This window comes from Diceros bicornis, chromosome 10 (assembly GCF_020826845.1).
Source record: "Diceros bicornis minor isolate mBicDic1 chromosome 10, mDicBic1.mat.cur, whole genome shotgun sequence".
Classification (NCBI taxonomy): Eukaryota; Metazoa; Chordata; class Mammalia; order Perissodactyla; family Rhinocerotidae; genus Diceros; species Diceros bicornis.
In genome coordinates, this window is record NC_080749.1 from 9,011,144 (window position 1) to 9,027,083 (window position 15,940).

A 15,940-nucleotide genomic window follows, 5' to 3' on the forward strand; every position below is an offset into this window, starting at 1 on the left:
TACCATGCATCCCATTATAAATAGAAATTACTATTTAGAATAATTATCTTAGCATTCTATCCACGAGCAATTTAAAATTGTCTTGTCTCAGTTTAAAGGAAATTCCAGACAAAGGGCAGAGGCCTAGAAGTGAACAAGGTTTGGGTATGTGCAGGGAATTGTGAATGATTATGACTCAGGATGTCTTGAGCCTAGAATATGAAAAGAGAAGTTTGAGCAATGACGCTGCAAAGTTGGCAGGGATCAGATCATGGAGGGCGCTGAAGGCCAACTTAAGGAGTCTAGATATACCCTGAAGAGAATAGAGTCACTGAAGTATTTTGAACAAAGGAGTCAGGATTTTGTTTTAGTAAGGTCACTCTGGGCTTTGAGTAAATAATAGCTAAGGAAGTACTTCTCTCTGAAATAAAAAAAACACAAGCAACAGAAAATGCCGTCTATAAGAACTATGAAAAACCGCCAACCGCAAACTGTAATTTATGAAGTTCTGCCAACTGTAGTGAAAATTGGTCAAGTAAGGAAGCTGAGAACAAATTCATGCCACAGAGACATTGACAACACAGATCTCCAAAAGTTATATGCTTATTAGGAATCCATTGTTAAGATTAACAGGTTCTGAGTGAGTGGCAAAAGTTTCCAGAGCATTCCAAAGTTCTCTTTTGAAAGTGCATGGTAGCATGGAAGGTGCTGCTGAATAAAGAAACAGACAGGCACTACATTTTTACAAGACAAGTGTTGTCAGGAAGTAGGATAGCAATTACTTCTCCAGTTGTGCATCTTATTTTCCTAAAGACAAATAAATGCCAAATGGCCTCATAAAAGACCTGTGACAGGTAAGGCATCATTTCTACCCAAGTGATTTCTTTCTGGCCCAGAGCGGAGCCAAGCCCATGGGATTGACTCTTGGTGACAAGGGCTCAGAGACAATGGAACAGAATCCAACAGTCTCTGGGACCGATTAATTCCCTTGATCTCTCTTCTTCACTGTCTGTCATCAAATAAGTGAGGCATTAAAGGCACTCAAAATATATAATAAACAGAAATGTATCAGCATGGAACCCACATAAAGATATTGCAAAAAAGATGATTAAGCAAAAAGACCACAAGAAACCAACATGACAAATTATACTGTCAAGTCAAAGTGTAATATGCACAACATTGCTTCATCAAATCTGCCTGTAACTAAGAGAGTTGTTTTGAGAGAGGCCATACTCGAGGCAAAAAGCCCACTTAGGAGACAGTTTAAACAGTCTAGACCCATCCTAAACTAGGATGCTGACAGTAAAAACAGATAAAACAGTACAGATCACAGCTCTCTGCCTTTGTTTTACAGATATTTGTGTGCACAAGACTTGGTTCACATCTGCCATATGCTCAGGCTCAGTTTTCAGGAGGGTGCAATGAGAATAAAGAAAGTTTAACCCTTTGCCTGGGCAGCTTGATCAAAATTTAATTGTTGTTAGGCAGTTTAAAATAATAAACCAAGGAAAATTTAGGGTCTTTATGAGTATGGGTAATTCTCTGATATGATTGTCTCACTTTGAGACAAGAAGAATTACAAAAAAGATCTCTATGGCCCATCCTTCCCCAAATGCCCTGACCAGTAATGAGGCCTGTGTCTTTTTTTATGAAAGATGTCCCACTCCAAAAATACTCTATAGTTTTCTTAGGGCCAACTCTCTTGTTTTTGGATTCATTTAGTATTCCATAAAGTTTGGTCCATAATTTTCTGAATCTTTTCGAAAGAAAGAAAGATCCTCTGAGATATTATTATTAACTTCTGATTATTTTGCCTCCCTCCAACTACACAATTTCTAGGGTTGTCCAGTTATATTTCCTTTATCCAATACATATGGGCTGGATAATTTCAGAATTCATAATTTTTAATAGCTTACAAAAGAGCATTATGTAATTTATTTTGTGACAAACCAGTAAGGTCTGGAGCAGCATCTCATATTAGAACTTGTTAATATTTTTCCAGCAAAACAAATTAACATGCATTCTATGTGGGATAAATAAGGACTATAAATAGCTTGCATCATTTCAGGTCAGGTGTTATCATAAAATGAGTTTGCAGCAAATGTTTTTTGGATTTTTAAAAATTACTACTTTTTGATTTTGTAAACACAATTTGGGAAGGTATTATAGATCCTGTTTTCTATAAACCTAATGTGGCCATGCCACTCCTTTGCTTTTAATACTTCAGTGGCTGCCTAATTACTACGTGATACATATGAAAACTCCTAAAATGGTAGAAAAGATTATCTGTGATCTGATTCCATCTTATTGAGCTGGAATTATTTTTGACCAATTCTTGCTTTCAAGTTTATATTCTAGCAATGAGAAACTCCTTATGATTTTATCGATATGAGTTTACTCCTTATATTTCCAAGAAAAGAGTATATGTTTTGTCACTTCCTTTGATTTGTTTTATCTGGACTGCCAATCTTACCTCTTATTTTTCCTTTGCTACATAACTTCAGCACGTATATTAAGGGTTATCCAGAGATCAGTATCTCCAGTGAGGCTGCCCTGACAGAGCACCTTGCCATTCAACCATTCTCTCTACTACTCCCCTATCCACTCACACACATACACTCTGCACAATTCTACATGCACAGGAGCCCAGCTGAGTTCAGTGTCCCTGTCCCTAATCTGTGATCTTTTATGGTCTTATTTAAAATCTGTATCAGTGCATTTACTACATTGTATCACATATTTTAGTTTATATCACTTTTTCTCTGTCTAGATTGAGTCTTTAGAGAAAATGATTATACCTTTTTCATCTTTGAATCCCTAAGTTTTTAAAAATAGGTGATTGCATTTAAAAGATGTTCATTGTTGAGAGACAACAAAAAAGCTTAAGAATGAATAAATGAGTGAGTGAGAGAATGAGTAAGTGAATGGGTTTACCATAATGAGAAACCTTGTGATTCTTTCCTCTGTTGTCTGTTGTGAGAAAACATGGAGAGAAGCAGTGCCTTTGCCAGTGTCAGCAAAGGTTACCACACCCCCAGAATTCTTGAGTCGTTTGGACAGCGTTAATTACCAAACTTTACAACGAGCTCGTCAATATGTTGCCTCCTTCAAGTGTCTGATATATACACTGGCAAGTCCCTGAATCATCCATGCCTTTATATTTTTAAAAGTAGCTTACATTAGCAATAACTGTCTCACAGAAGATATTTTTTTAGGATAAATGGGCAGCTAGTGTTAATGGGATTTTGCTACCTAAAACCATCAGCACCACCAGGGAGGTCATTTTTCTCCCCTAATACCCTATAGAATAAGTGTCATTGTTTAAATGCAGTGCATTTTAAATAATCGAGTTTTAATTTCAATAGAGTTCACTGAAAAATAGATCAATATGACTACACAGAGCTGAGACAATAGAAATTGGTTGTAAACACTTCATATGTCCATGTTTTCACTTGGCCTATTATCAGCAAAAGGAGCATGGCCTGAGCTATTTTTAGAGAATGGAATGTTTGGTTATGGAGTATGTTCAAGGTTTAGTTTTGTTTGTTTTTGCTTTGGATAAGGATGATGCTAAGCTCTACTTGGCCAGTTCTGACTAAAGATCTGATGGCAAGACTGAAAGCTAGAAGGCTATGGTTAAAGGGTGAGTGTGTTGGATTATACACCCCTACTCTGCTCCTTGCCAGCCTAGGACCCTGAGAAAGTTATTTAATGACCCATTCCTCTCCCTCTTTCCCTCCTTGCCTTCTTCTCCTTATTCAAAAAACATTTTTAGCACTAATATGTACCAGCATTGCAGCACGAGGATTCCAAATTCAAATAAGATATGGTCTCTGCTTTCTAATAGCTCTTTAGAAAATTAGGAATAATCCTAGCTATTTTACAGGACTTATTGATAATATGGTAAAATACCTGGCCCCTAGGAGGTGCTTACAAATGGTACCTCTTTGTTCCTTTCTCGCCCTCTTTTTTTCAATTAGGCTGTTTGATATCTTATTAGTTTTTTAAAAAAATTTTTAGGCCTTGGAAGAGAAAAGATATTACTCAGAGTTTTCAATGTTTCTGTTAATTAACATTTTGGTAGAGAAAAATGATTGGTTGGGGAGAAAGTACTACCTGAGTTTAACATAATGATTTAGTATCAAAGATACTAAACGTCTAAATGTCTTATCTCTAGACATTTAGTTTTTATCCAGTAGATTGGGATCTAAAGCTTTATCTCATAGGATCTCAAAACTGAATGGATCTTACAGAATTTTATGGGGGAGGAAACTGAGGCCCACAGCAGACTTGTGAGGTAAAGAAAATGAGTGATGCACAGCTAAGTCAGTGGCAGACTATAGTATAGACAGCTTACTCTTTCCCCAGTGCCCCTAGATCACACTGTGTCATCTGAAAGTCAGTGAAGTAAACCAAGACAGGAAGGAGCAGATAAGTAAGGAGGATTTGTTAGATAAAATTTGAAGCCCATGAGACTGGCATCTATATTAGCAACACCAGGTGATGACAGGTCACCAGGTGATGCTGTAGCGAGGACTGACTTCGGGCCGGCCCTGTGGCTTAGCGGTTAGGGGCGCGCGCTCCGCTGCTGGCGGCCGGAGTTGGGATCCTGGGTGCGCACCAACGCACCGCTTCTCCGGCCATGCTGAGGCGGAGTCCCACATACAGGAAGGGTGTGCAGCCGTGACATACAACTATCTACTGGGGCTTTGGGCTTTGGGGGACAAATAAATAAAAAAATAAAATTATTAAAAAAAAAAAAAAAGAGGACTGACTTCAGAAGAGAGAATCTCTGTCTCTGTTGTTATCAGACCACCATGAATTATAAGTTCCTGCACCCATAGGTAATTTACTAGCCAAACAGAGGCCAGGGCCAGTTAAATGATTTCACCAACACGGCTTCAATATTTATTTTTTTCCAAAGTAATGTTAAGTCCATCCAAATTTTAATTGAGCTGTGTCTTCAATATGTTAAAAAAAACAGGTGATTACTTAAAGTACTGTGTAATGCTGAAAGGCAGAGGATGAGCAGCCTGATGGGGGAGGTCAGGATTAAGTTTCTGGTGGTCGAATTGTGGAGTTGGTCTTCATTATCGGAAATCTGCTCAGTACATCATTCTTATTTTCTTTTCCTGATCCCTAAAGTGACCTTTATGGGCTTCCAACTCTGCTTCCAGTCAGACTCAGAAACAAACAAAAAAATTGTGTAGCTATTAGGTAAATTGAGAGATACTTGAGTTCCACACAAAGTGAGATTACATTTGTGGATAAGAAGAGAATTGTTGCAAATTAGACTTTCTAATTTTGAAGATACTTGAAAGCAGAGTGGAAGCCACTAAAGTCACTTCGAAAGTGATTTAAGATATATGAAATTCCAACTTCCTCTTTCTGCCCAGTAAGCTTTGCAGGCAGCAACAATGCAGGTTCAAGCTATAAAGAGGAGCAATGTTTAAGGGTTTGTTCCTACTTGCCAAAAAATTGTATTTCCTCATCATTACCATTTTTATTCAAACAGCATAGAGCGAAAACACACACAACCTTTTTCATAAGGGGAAGGCCCTGCTCCTTGCTATAGGAATATTCGTGTTGGGCGGTTTCTTCTATCTGGAATCCTTTGGCTTCTCCCTCTAGCTATCATTCTAAGCTCTACAGCTTCAGTACTTCTCCAGGTTGTCTCCTCTTTCTTGCGTCCTTCTGTGATTTCTTTCTCCTTTGACTTCCAACATCATTTATAAATTCTACTCTACTCCTTTAAGGCCATGTTCATTTACAGTCCTAAATTGTCATCGGCATAGAGACAAGGAAGAGGAAACATCATTTAAAACATGGGATGTTTACTACATTGTGATTCCACTTTTAATTAGCTTTTCAATCCTAAATTTTTCCTCTCCAAGTTGAGAAAATTATATGGATTAAATGTGGATTAGGTAGAATAAGTGAGATAGTGTTTATCTGTGTGTTCATGAGTTTATTTTACATTTCACTTATGTATAATTTTAAAGGGAAGGAAAAGTTTCTCTTGGCCATGTACAGAGTAACTGCAGTTCTAAGTTAAATAATGAATGTTCAATAAATATCTGAATAATTTACTTAACTACTCTAACCCCTGTGTAAAATTGTAAAGGTTTCCTTGTACAACTTTACAGCACCTCGACTATGAATCTAAAGGCCAGAAAATGAGATGTGCATCCATCATCTTAACTTGTACCACCACCTCACAGCCCTTCTTTCTTTTACAGGTAAGAGTGGCTGGAAGATGCACATTCCTGCCCTTAGCCTCCTTCCTAAAGTTAGAATCCAAGGTGAATGGATCCAGGCTGTATAATTTGCTTTGAATAACAAATTGCATTCACATGCATACATTCAGCAAGTGCTTTTGGATCATAATGGCGTTGATGATCTCTCACACCAAAAAATGATTGAGTGGAAGCTGGAAGGATCAAGTTTATGAAGTAAAATTGAACGAATTAACATGTTTATTATGACTAGCAATAGCTAGGGGGAAACTATCCTTAAGCATTATTCTATTCCACTTCTGTATGTATCTGGTACTTATCATAACAGCCCCAGGCAAGTTACAATAATGAGAGCAACACATGGCATTTGAAGAGTGTCAATGCCAAGGAGAGAGCATGATTTACAGGGCACTATCAGGGGAAGTAATAGAGCAAATACTCATGTTAAGATCAGGAAATTGGTTCCAGAAGATAGTTAGATCCTATTTCTGTGTTCTGTGAAGTCTATCCTTCTCTTATTACTTTTATCATCATCTCCTTTTTCTACTTTCTTTCTTTGTTTTTAAACATACTGACCATTGAAACAGGCTGTGAGTATTGCCTAAGAATAATAGCTGAAGTTCTGTAACTTCCAGCAAGACAGATTTTGGTGAAGCTGAAAGAAGCAGAGATAGTTTAAGGTCTATTGAAATATTTCTACATAATGACCAAAGGGGACACAAACAAGTTATAAATGATCAATTCTAGTCAAATAAATTATTTGGTGTCATATAGAAAGAGGAAATATAAATGTTCGGCTCACTTCTTAAAACAGATTGCTAGATTATGTCATTTGGATATGTAGTCATGATTATTGGAAAACTTGGTAGTGGTTGTAATCCTTATAGAACTCTAAAACTAATTTAGACAACCCGTTCCTTGGTAAATATTCAGACAATGTCCTCACTCATCATTTTCAAGACCATGCTTTTTTTTTTAAAGGAAAAATAAAAGTTTTAAAAGAAATCCAAAATTTTGGAAAGCATGTTTTTTTAATCTCACTAGAAATTTCTCAGAGCTCGATGGAGAGCAAGGCTGTGTCCTAAAGAGTTTAATTAGAGTTGTGCTAGAAAAAAGAGTCTGAGACAAAAAATGTTTGGAAAAACAGTTTGCTCCAGGTGTGTCTGGGAGATGCTTGCTTAAGAATGAGATATCTCTAGCAAGAGAATAGGTTTATTTTAGGAAAAAAGAATGCTTGTGGTCATCCCATTCTATTTGAAAGTTGTATTACTGGGACATCAAAGCTGAGACACACGTTCTCTTTTATAAAATGCAGATAAAAAAGATCAACTTTGGTGGTTGTTGAGCTATTTAGAGAAACCATAGCTGTGCAATCCTATATTAGGCAGATAAAAGCTGGAGCATTAGATTTCTCTTTGTAAAATGGATGCAGTAATACTTAATCCATAGAAGTATTTGGGGGATAATTATGATAATATATGTAAAATATCACTTTGACATTTAAGATGATTCAAGGGTTTCACTACTAGAGGTGTTTCTGGCCCTAAGTTTTGAAAATAAACTAAATTACATATCTTACATTTAGATATATAAAAATTATATATCTTTTCTTCTTGGGAAAAAATAATGTTATTTCCGATCCATTCCTTGGCAAAAACGAGTCAGTGTATACAATACAATTCAAATAAAGGGCTTGTCTATTTAAAATGTCTTGCAAACTGTAAAACTTCAGCAAGATTAACATTTTAACTGACAGCAAGGAGTCTGGTAAGTCACAATTCAGGGCTGATTTGTTAGCTGAAAACTGTTGTAACCAATAATAAATGCCCCTACAAAAAACAGTCTTGAATATACAGGATCTAAATATGCATGAGGTCATTTTGTTTCAAGCATCATAACTCAGACTAGCATCTAAATTCTTCATGGAGATTATCTTTCATTTGTAAAAGCTTGTAGAACAGAGCTGAAATTGTCCAGTTCTATTCAGAACCAATGAATATTTTATATTAGTTCATCTCCAAGTTGTAAAAGATTTACATCTTGAGGACATTAAATTAACTTAAGAGATTAGTGCACAATAACAAAAACAGTAGCTTCACTTTGAAGTTAAAATCATGGGGAAGACTTTGTTCTGGGCTTGGCAACCTGCCACCAAAGGCACAACCCTGTCCAAGGCTGCTCCGCCATGACATTTTCCTCAGGCCATAGGTCAACAAAATTTTATTGTATTTATTTAAATAATCAGTCTGACAATTGTTTCTTCGATGAAATAGCTATTTCCAAAAGCTGCTCCGGGGCAGAAATGATGAGGCTCAAGACAAGATGAGCTCATCTTCCATAATTACAAAGGACCCTGAGAGGGGGAAAACCTCTAGACATTTAGAGTTCAAATTTTGGTGTGTATTCCAAAGGTATGTTCTTTCTTTGAAACATCAGAAACAATAATATGGTTAAAAGCCCAATGACAATAAAGTCTTAGAAGCAAAATTGTTTGGTTGTTCATGCTAATTTGGATCTGTAGTTTGCTCAAAGGAAGAATTTATTTTAGAATTTCAAATGGCAGGACCAGGTTGAGAATATTTTGGAAAAATCAAGACCACTCAAATGCCTTCAGTGAAGTGGAAGTAGCATGTCAGGGCAACATTTATTTCAGTAGCGATTTCAAAACGCACATCTAGAGCCAGGAAACTTTTAGACTTTTATATTGATGAGAATATAAGAGATACAAGGCATCACTCAAAAGATCCAAAGTCAAGTCTAGGTGTGACATTGAGCAAACTATTGACATTGGGAACTTGGTTTCTTCTTCTGAAAAGTAGTGATAATAATAGTTACTGGGCCAGGTTGCAGATTAAATGTGATGATTTAAGTACAGGGCACAGAGTAGGTTTTTCATTGATGATGCAAGCACAGTCCAAAGCAGTTCGCTAGCAGTGAAATATTTAAATTGACTTCAGGAGTACATTCTCGTTGTAGATCTGAAGTGTGTACGTGTTTACCTCTGAGTGTGAGTGTGTGTGTGAGAGAGAGCCAAAAAGAGAAGAATTGGTGAGCGAGTGTGAGAGCAAAATGCTGAGCTATCTTGTCAAAACTATGGTTAAGTAGGATAGAAATGTGAGCTGGGCTTCTCCCGACCCATCACCCATCGTCAGTTCCTCCCAGCTCCAAACTTCTGATGGAGATGGTGCAAATCAGTGGTGGAAAGCACTACTTCTGTAGCCGTTCCACTCTTCAGCCTGCTGAGCAGACCCAGTGGCCAGGGTTCGAAGTCTTCTTTCTAGTCCCAGAGACGATTTTTAGGCTTTTGGTCTTTGTGACTGCAGAATAAATTCTGCCATAAATTTCAATTCTAGTATACTTTAAATTACTAAATTTTAGTACAAAAGGACCTGCCAGGACCTTCAATTTTTGTTAATAATAATATAATCCTGAAAGACATACCAGGGAATACCAACCTCACATATCTCCTGACTCCAGCAACCTCAACTGAGTAAGAGGACCACGATCCCCAAGCTCCTGTGGAATTCAGAGGCTGCACAGTGAAAGCTCACTAGTTGCTACCAGCAACCTCCCACAACGCTGACTCTGTCTGCTTTACAGCTTCTGCTCTGGCTTCTGCTTTTCTCCATGGGCTGCTGGCGGCACCATTGAGAGAGACGGCCCATCAACATCTGTGCCAGCAACAAGTTGCTAGATCCCCTCTAAGCTTCCAAGCCTTGGTGAGAGATGGAAAATGAGTTGGGGCTTAGGACAAAGTTGTGCTGTGTTCTCTACTGAAGAAGTTGAGGGCTGGGACAGTTTGGGCACAGTTTATCTCTCGTTCCCAGAAGAATGTCTGTATACCTAGAGCCTTTCATACTTCTTCTGAATATCTCCCCCAATCCCCTCTTTCACCCCTCTTTCAAGGAGCTCAAAACCAATTCAGATTTTTTACCTCTAAGTTGTGGACATTAATACTGTTTCACTGGGTCTCTGTTAAGATAAAATGTGATATTCCGTGGAGAATTTCTGGAACAATGCATGGCACACAGGCAGTGCTCAATTAGTGGAAGATAAATTCCCACCATTGTTACTAGGATTATCATTGGCACCAAGAAATGCATTTGTGGATTTTTTTGTTTTTATTTTTGTTTTTAACAACAAAGTAAGACATAGTATAGTCAAGAATCCTAAGGAAAAAATTTGGTGTGTCACTGCCTGGGAATGTTCCTGAGGCATCTGCAGAGACTCTCCAATGCTATGATCTTATGTTTCAAGTTTTTCTTTCTTTTTGAGTCTTTTATAGGATTACATTTCTGAAAGGGAGGTAGAATGAGTTGCTAAGAATGTGCTTTGAAGAGGTGAGAATCTTCACAGTGAATTATTTAGATTTCTCGAGAGTGTGAGATAAGAGAAAGTTGCAGAGCAGCGGTTAGGCTAATGATATCCTGTGTTTTGCATATAGAATGAGCATAATTCACCTCCCATAAATTGACTTTTTATGTCAGATGTCAGAAACATGTTCAGTTTCACTGAGTGTTTGATCTCTGTCAGGAGCCTCATGTCAACATAAAATTCAGGGTCATTGTTGTCCTGAAATCTCATCTAAGAGACTTTGTAAGTTTGTGTCCTACCACGCAGGATAGAATTTTCTTTTATTTTTCTCTTTTTTGTTTTCATGTTTGTCTAGAAATATCTTTATTCTGTCCACATCAAGCAGTGACCAGAACAATGGACTTTCACATTTGACTGCACAGGATTTTGTGCACTTGGTGATAACTATTTTCTGATTTGTTTCTAAATGTTTCTTAGCACAGTGATTCCTAAACAGTGGTCTTCATATACTAAATGTGTATGAGAATCCTCTGGAAGGCTTGTTAAAATATAGATTGGTAGATTTCAACCCCAGAATGTCTAATTTGGTAGGTCTGGGGTGGTGCCTGAGAATTTGCATTTCTAGCATGTTCCCAAGCAATGCTGCAGCTGTTGGTCCAGAAATACACTTAGAGAACTACTGTCCTAGAGGATATCTTTCTGGCTGTGGACTTCTGGAAACAGAAGATAAAATGTCCAAGTTTCATTTCCTGACAGATAACATATTCCATACTGGATTTTGGATATATGTATTTGCACTTCGATATCTCTTTTAAATGCTTTGGTAAAGCACATACTTTGAACTTTTTGTTCAGAATAAGGAATAAAGAAAGGACTGGTAAACTTTTTCTATAAAAAATTGGATATTAATTATTTTAGGTTTTGTGGTTCACAAACAATCTCTATTGCAAATACTTAACTCATTCATTGTGGTGTGAAAACAGCCCTTGACGATATGTAAACAAATGGGCGTGTCAGTGTTCCAATAAAATTTTATTTACAGACACTGACATTTGAATTTCATACACATTTTAAGTATCCTGAAATATTGCTCTTCTTTTGATTTTGTTCAACCACGTAAAAATACAAAAAATCCTCTTTAATTCTCAGGACATAAAGAAGCAGGGAAGAAGTCCAGGTTTGGCCCACAAGTCTTACTTTGCTCACCCCTAGGATAGGTCCTGGTACCCAATGCATCAAGTGATCAATAAGATGCCTTTATATGACCAGCATATAGGCAATAGTCATGAAGCCCTGAGTCTTTAGCCTCTACAATAGGAGTTTCCAAGGACCAAATGGGTTGCATCAGCATCACCTGAGAAGATTATTATATTGATAAATGCTATCTTTGCCACCATCCTCCAACTCAGATTCTAATTGTTAGGGCTGGAAGGAGCTGGGACATCTGTTTTTCAAACAAAAACCTAAAGGCATGTGTGATTTTAATGGTCGGCTGGTTTTGGGAGTCATTAGCTTTGTCGTCTCCTGCACAGTGCTGGGCAGAGTGGGTCCTTCATTGATATTCGACACAAGGAAAACGTGTCCTGGTAGAGATATACTTAATAGCAATAAATAAACGGCAGCATTCCATTTTTTATATTTAAAAAATTAAGTCCATCACTGAATTCACAAGAACCCTTTTATTGTTCTCATCCTTTTACCTTAACCTTTTGTAAAGCGTTGCATAATATTTTTACTTCCCCAAATCACTGCATTACCTCTGTAGATCTATTTCAGTGCGAACTTAAATCTCCCAGGGGATTTGCGTACCCAGGCACTTTGTTGGAGGGTGATGAAATATTTTATATTTTCAGTCAGATTTTCTCTGCATTATGGTATCTTAGAACATAAGACAGGAACCAAAAATAAAGTGGATTTGGTTAAGATGAACCTAGCCTGGGACACAGAAATTCAGCAGACAGAGCTGATTGAGCAAGTAACTGTTCACATCTGAGTGGAATTAAATGTAATCTACCCATTGACTTGTAATCTCCAATTAAAAGTAAGCTATGGAAAACGGATTCAGGAAAAAAATGCCAACCTAAGCTGTGTATTTGACAATGATTGTGAAATTTGTGGCAAATACTGACAGAAACAAGTTAACTTGACCCCATGCTCTGAGTCAGGGTGTTTGTACCAAGAAGTATGGCTCTACTGAGTGATTTTCTTTAAACTGCAAGAGAAAGACCAAAGGAATTTGAAGCATAAAGATACTCGTCCTTAAGAGAATGTATTAATTAATGATGGCAAAGTAATCTCACGCTAAAGTAGTGCATTATTATTAAAAGTGTTATTATAATTGAATTACATGTTCTGTGGGGATGGAAAAAAACTCACTCTGAATGTACAATTCATTGTCTTTTATAAAGCCTCCAACAGTGTCACCAATCCTGGAACTCCTAATGAATACTAGTTGAAGATGACAGTGCTATTTTTTTTTTCCACAGAAGCCTCGAAGTCTACCAGAAGGATGAGTTAGCAGTGACAATTCTAATCTTATTTGGCAGCCTTTGATCTTGGAAATAGCAGTGACCTGGGTGTTGGAATCACTTAACAGACATAAACATTGGTCCTTCTTTATACCAAAGTTTTCTCATACAGAAGATGGAGCTAACCCATCTGCTCTTTCTACCTATAGGGATTAATTGAGGATAAAATGCAAATCTAAAAGTTTATTATTATTATGGTAACTCTTCCTCAGCTGGGTCTGTTTTGGAGCTTGAGTCCTGGGTGCCATATTTGGGATGCGGCATCCTTCCTGATGAGGCCAGGAGTGAGAAAAGATAGAAGCTGAGAGCCAAATGCCTCCCACAAACTTCAAGGCTGGCCAAGCCAGGCAGACCACAGTTGCGTGTTTATGTTCATAGGAATGGCCCAGCCCCAAAGCTAAGGGACAAAACCCTTCAGTGGGCATGTCAGATAGCTTAAAGACATGGAGTTGGAGCAAAAAAAATTCTGAACAAAAAGTGGAAAATGTACTACTCATTTTCTTGCATTAATATTAAAAAGGGCACCTGTGGCATTGTACCCATTTACTTTAACTGTGCTAACCACGTGTGGCAGCCCCATCATGCTACAATCTCCCTCTTGTTGGTGATGTCCATCATTACCTGCTTCCTCAAATGTGCGAGCATGGAGCCCCACAGACCTTTTCTTCGTTGTTGTTGTTGTTAGCGGTGGTTTGCTTTTATTTTATTTATTCATAGTGACATTTCGTAAGGTAACAGTAAAGAGAGTAAAATGCTACCAGACCAAAGTCTATTTTCCCCCATTCCCTGTCTCATAGTTTATCACATCTCTCCATTTATACTTTTATGTACATTTCTATCTTATGACATAATTGCATTTTGCTGAATTAATCTAAAGTATTCTTCCAACGCTAAGAGAATCATATGCTCTCCAAACTTCATTTGCATTCTAAGGAAGTGATTTGGTTGTTCTCCACTTAAGGAAAATATTTGGCTTTCCTTTGACTTTAGAATGAATCACATTAGGGTTCAAATCTTCACTTAGCTTATTATTTGCAGCACAGTATTGAGCAAATTACATATTTTCTCTGGGTTCTAGTTTTCTCCCCTGTAAAATGTAAATAAGAATACCAACTTCATAGATCTGAAATAAAAATAAAATCACCCAAGGGGCCGGCCCGGTGGCGCAAGCGGTTAAGTGCGCGCGCTCCGCTGCGGCGGCCTGGGGTTCGCTGGTTCGGATCCCGGGCGCGCACCGACGCACTGCTTGGTAAGCCATGCTGTGGCGGCGTCCCATATAAAGTGGAGGAAGATGGGCACCGATGTTAGCCCAGGGCCGTCTTCCTCAGCAAAAAAGGAGGAGGATTGGCAGATGTTAGCTCAGGGGTGATCTCCTCACACACACACACACAAAAAAATAAATAAATAAATAAATAAATAAAATCACCTAATATTTTAAAGGACCAAACCTAGTACCTTGGCATAAAAAATGTTCTTTAGGAAGAAAAAGATGGGTAACTGAGATTTCGGTGTCCACTTTTCAGAGAGAATGTCAAAAATAAAAGCCGATCTTTTTGTTCTTTGTAACTAATAAGCATGATGTTAGATTAAGAGAAAGCCTTTTCTGTCTTATTTGTCAGGGTGCGGCTTGCTAGCGCCTGAAGGTGAACAGTAGTTTTCTCTCTCTGTTGCTGGAATATGGTTTGCGCATTCCAAACTCCAGTCCTTTCTGCCCAGCAAAAGCCTGCCTGGACTTCCAGTCTTAGTTCAGTCTCATCTCTTCCAATAAACCTTCCTTCATCATCTATGGCTCCAGCCATTTCTCCCATCTTGGCCCTCTTTAGTGTATGCTTTATAACATATTACCATGCTATTTATCTGCGGTTCCCAAGCGTTGGTCAGATCAGAGGAATCACCTGGATCTTATTATAAATACAGATGAAAATCTTGTTAGAAAAGAAGGGAACAAAATCAAATAAATTTGGCTCTGCAACTAACAGAGTTCCTCCATGTCTCAACAACCTTCTCCAACAACTAAAGAGGTTTTTAGGGGCTGGCCCCATGGCTTGGTGGTTGAGTTCACGCGCTCCGCTGCCGGTGACCCGGTTCGGATCTGGGGCGCGCACTGACACACCGCTTGTCTGGCCATGCTGAGGCGGCGTCCCACATGCAGCAACTAGAAGGATGTGCAACTATGACGTACAACTATCTACTGGGGCTTTGGGGAGAAAAAGGGGGAAAAAAAGGAGGAGGATTAGCAATGGATGTTGGCTCAGGGCCAGTCTTCCTCAGCAAAAAGAAGAAGATTGGCATGGATGTTAGCTCGGGGCTGATCTTCCTCACACACACAAATATAGAGGTTTTTATTTGGGACCTGAGAACTGTATGTCCAGTAAGTATTTCCTGTGATGTCTATGCAGCCACAGATTTGGTTCCCTTAAGTGGGCATAAATGTTAATGCCGTCTCTTCTTGTTAGGTTGTTAGAGCCTGTGGGCAGTCTCCCACCCTTTACTCCTTTGGGCCTACACCCTGCCAAGCATGGAGAAGATCAATGTTGTTCAACCCTGTCTACAGATTAAACTTATCTGGAAAGCTCCTAGCATGTACTAATGCTTGGGCCCCATCCAGAAACATTAAATCAGAATCTGTGCAGTGGGGTCCAGTGCTCCCTGGGTGATTCCAGTGTGCAGCCAGGGCTGAGTGGCCATTCAGTAATCACCTATTGATTTATTCATAGGAGAGTGATTCGTGGGAAGCTATGTTGAGTTGGGCTGGGGTAGAGAGAGGAATCAATTCTCTTAGTGACTGCCAAGGAGGCTAAAATAAACTGAAGAAAGGAAGGAGGTAATGCAGTTCAAATTAGGAATATTGAGATATGAACAAGGCCTACTGGGTGTTGACTG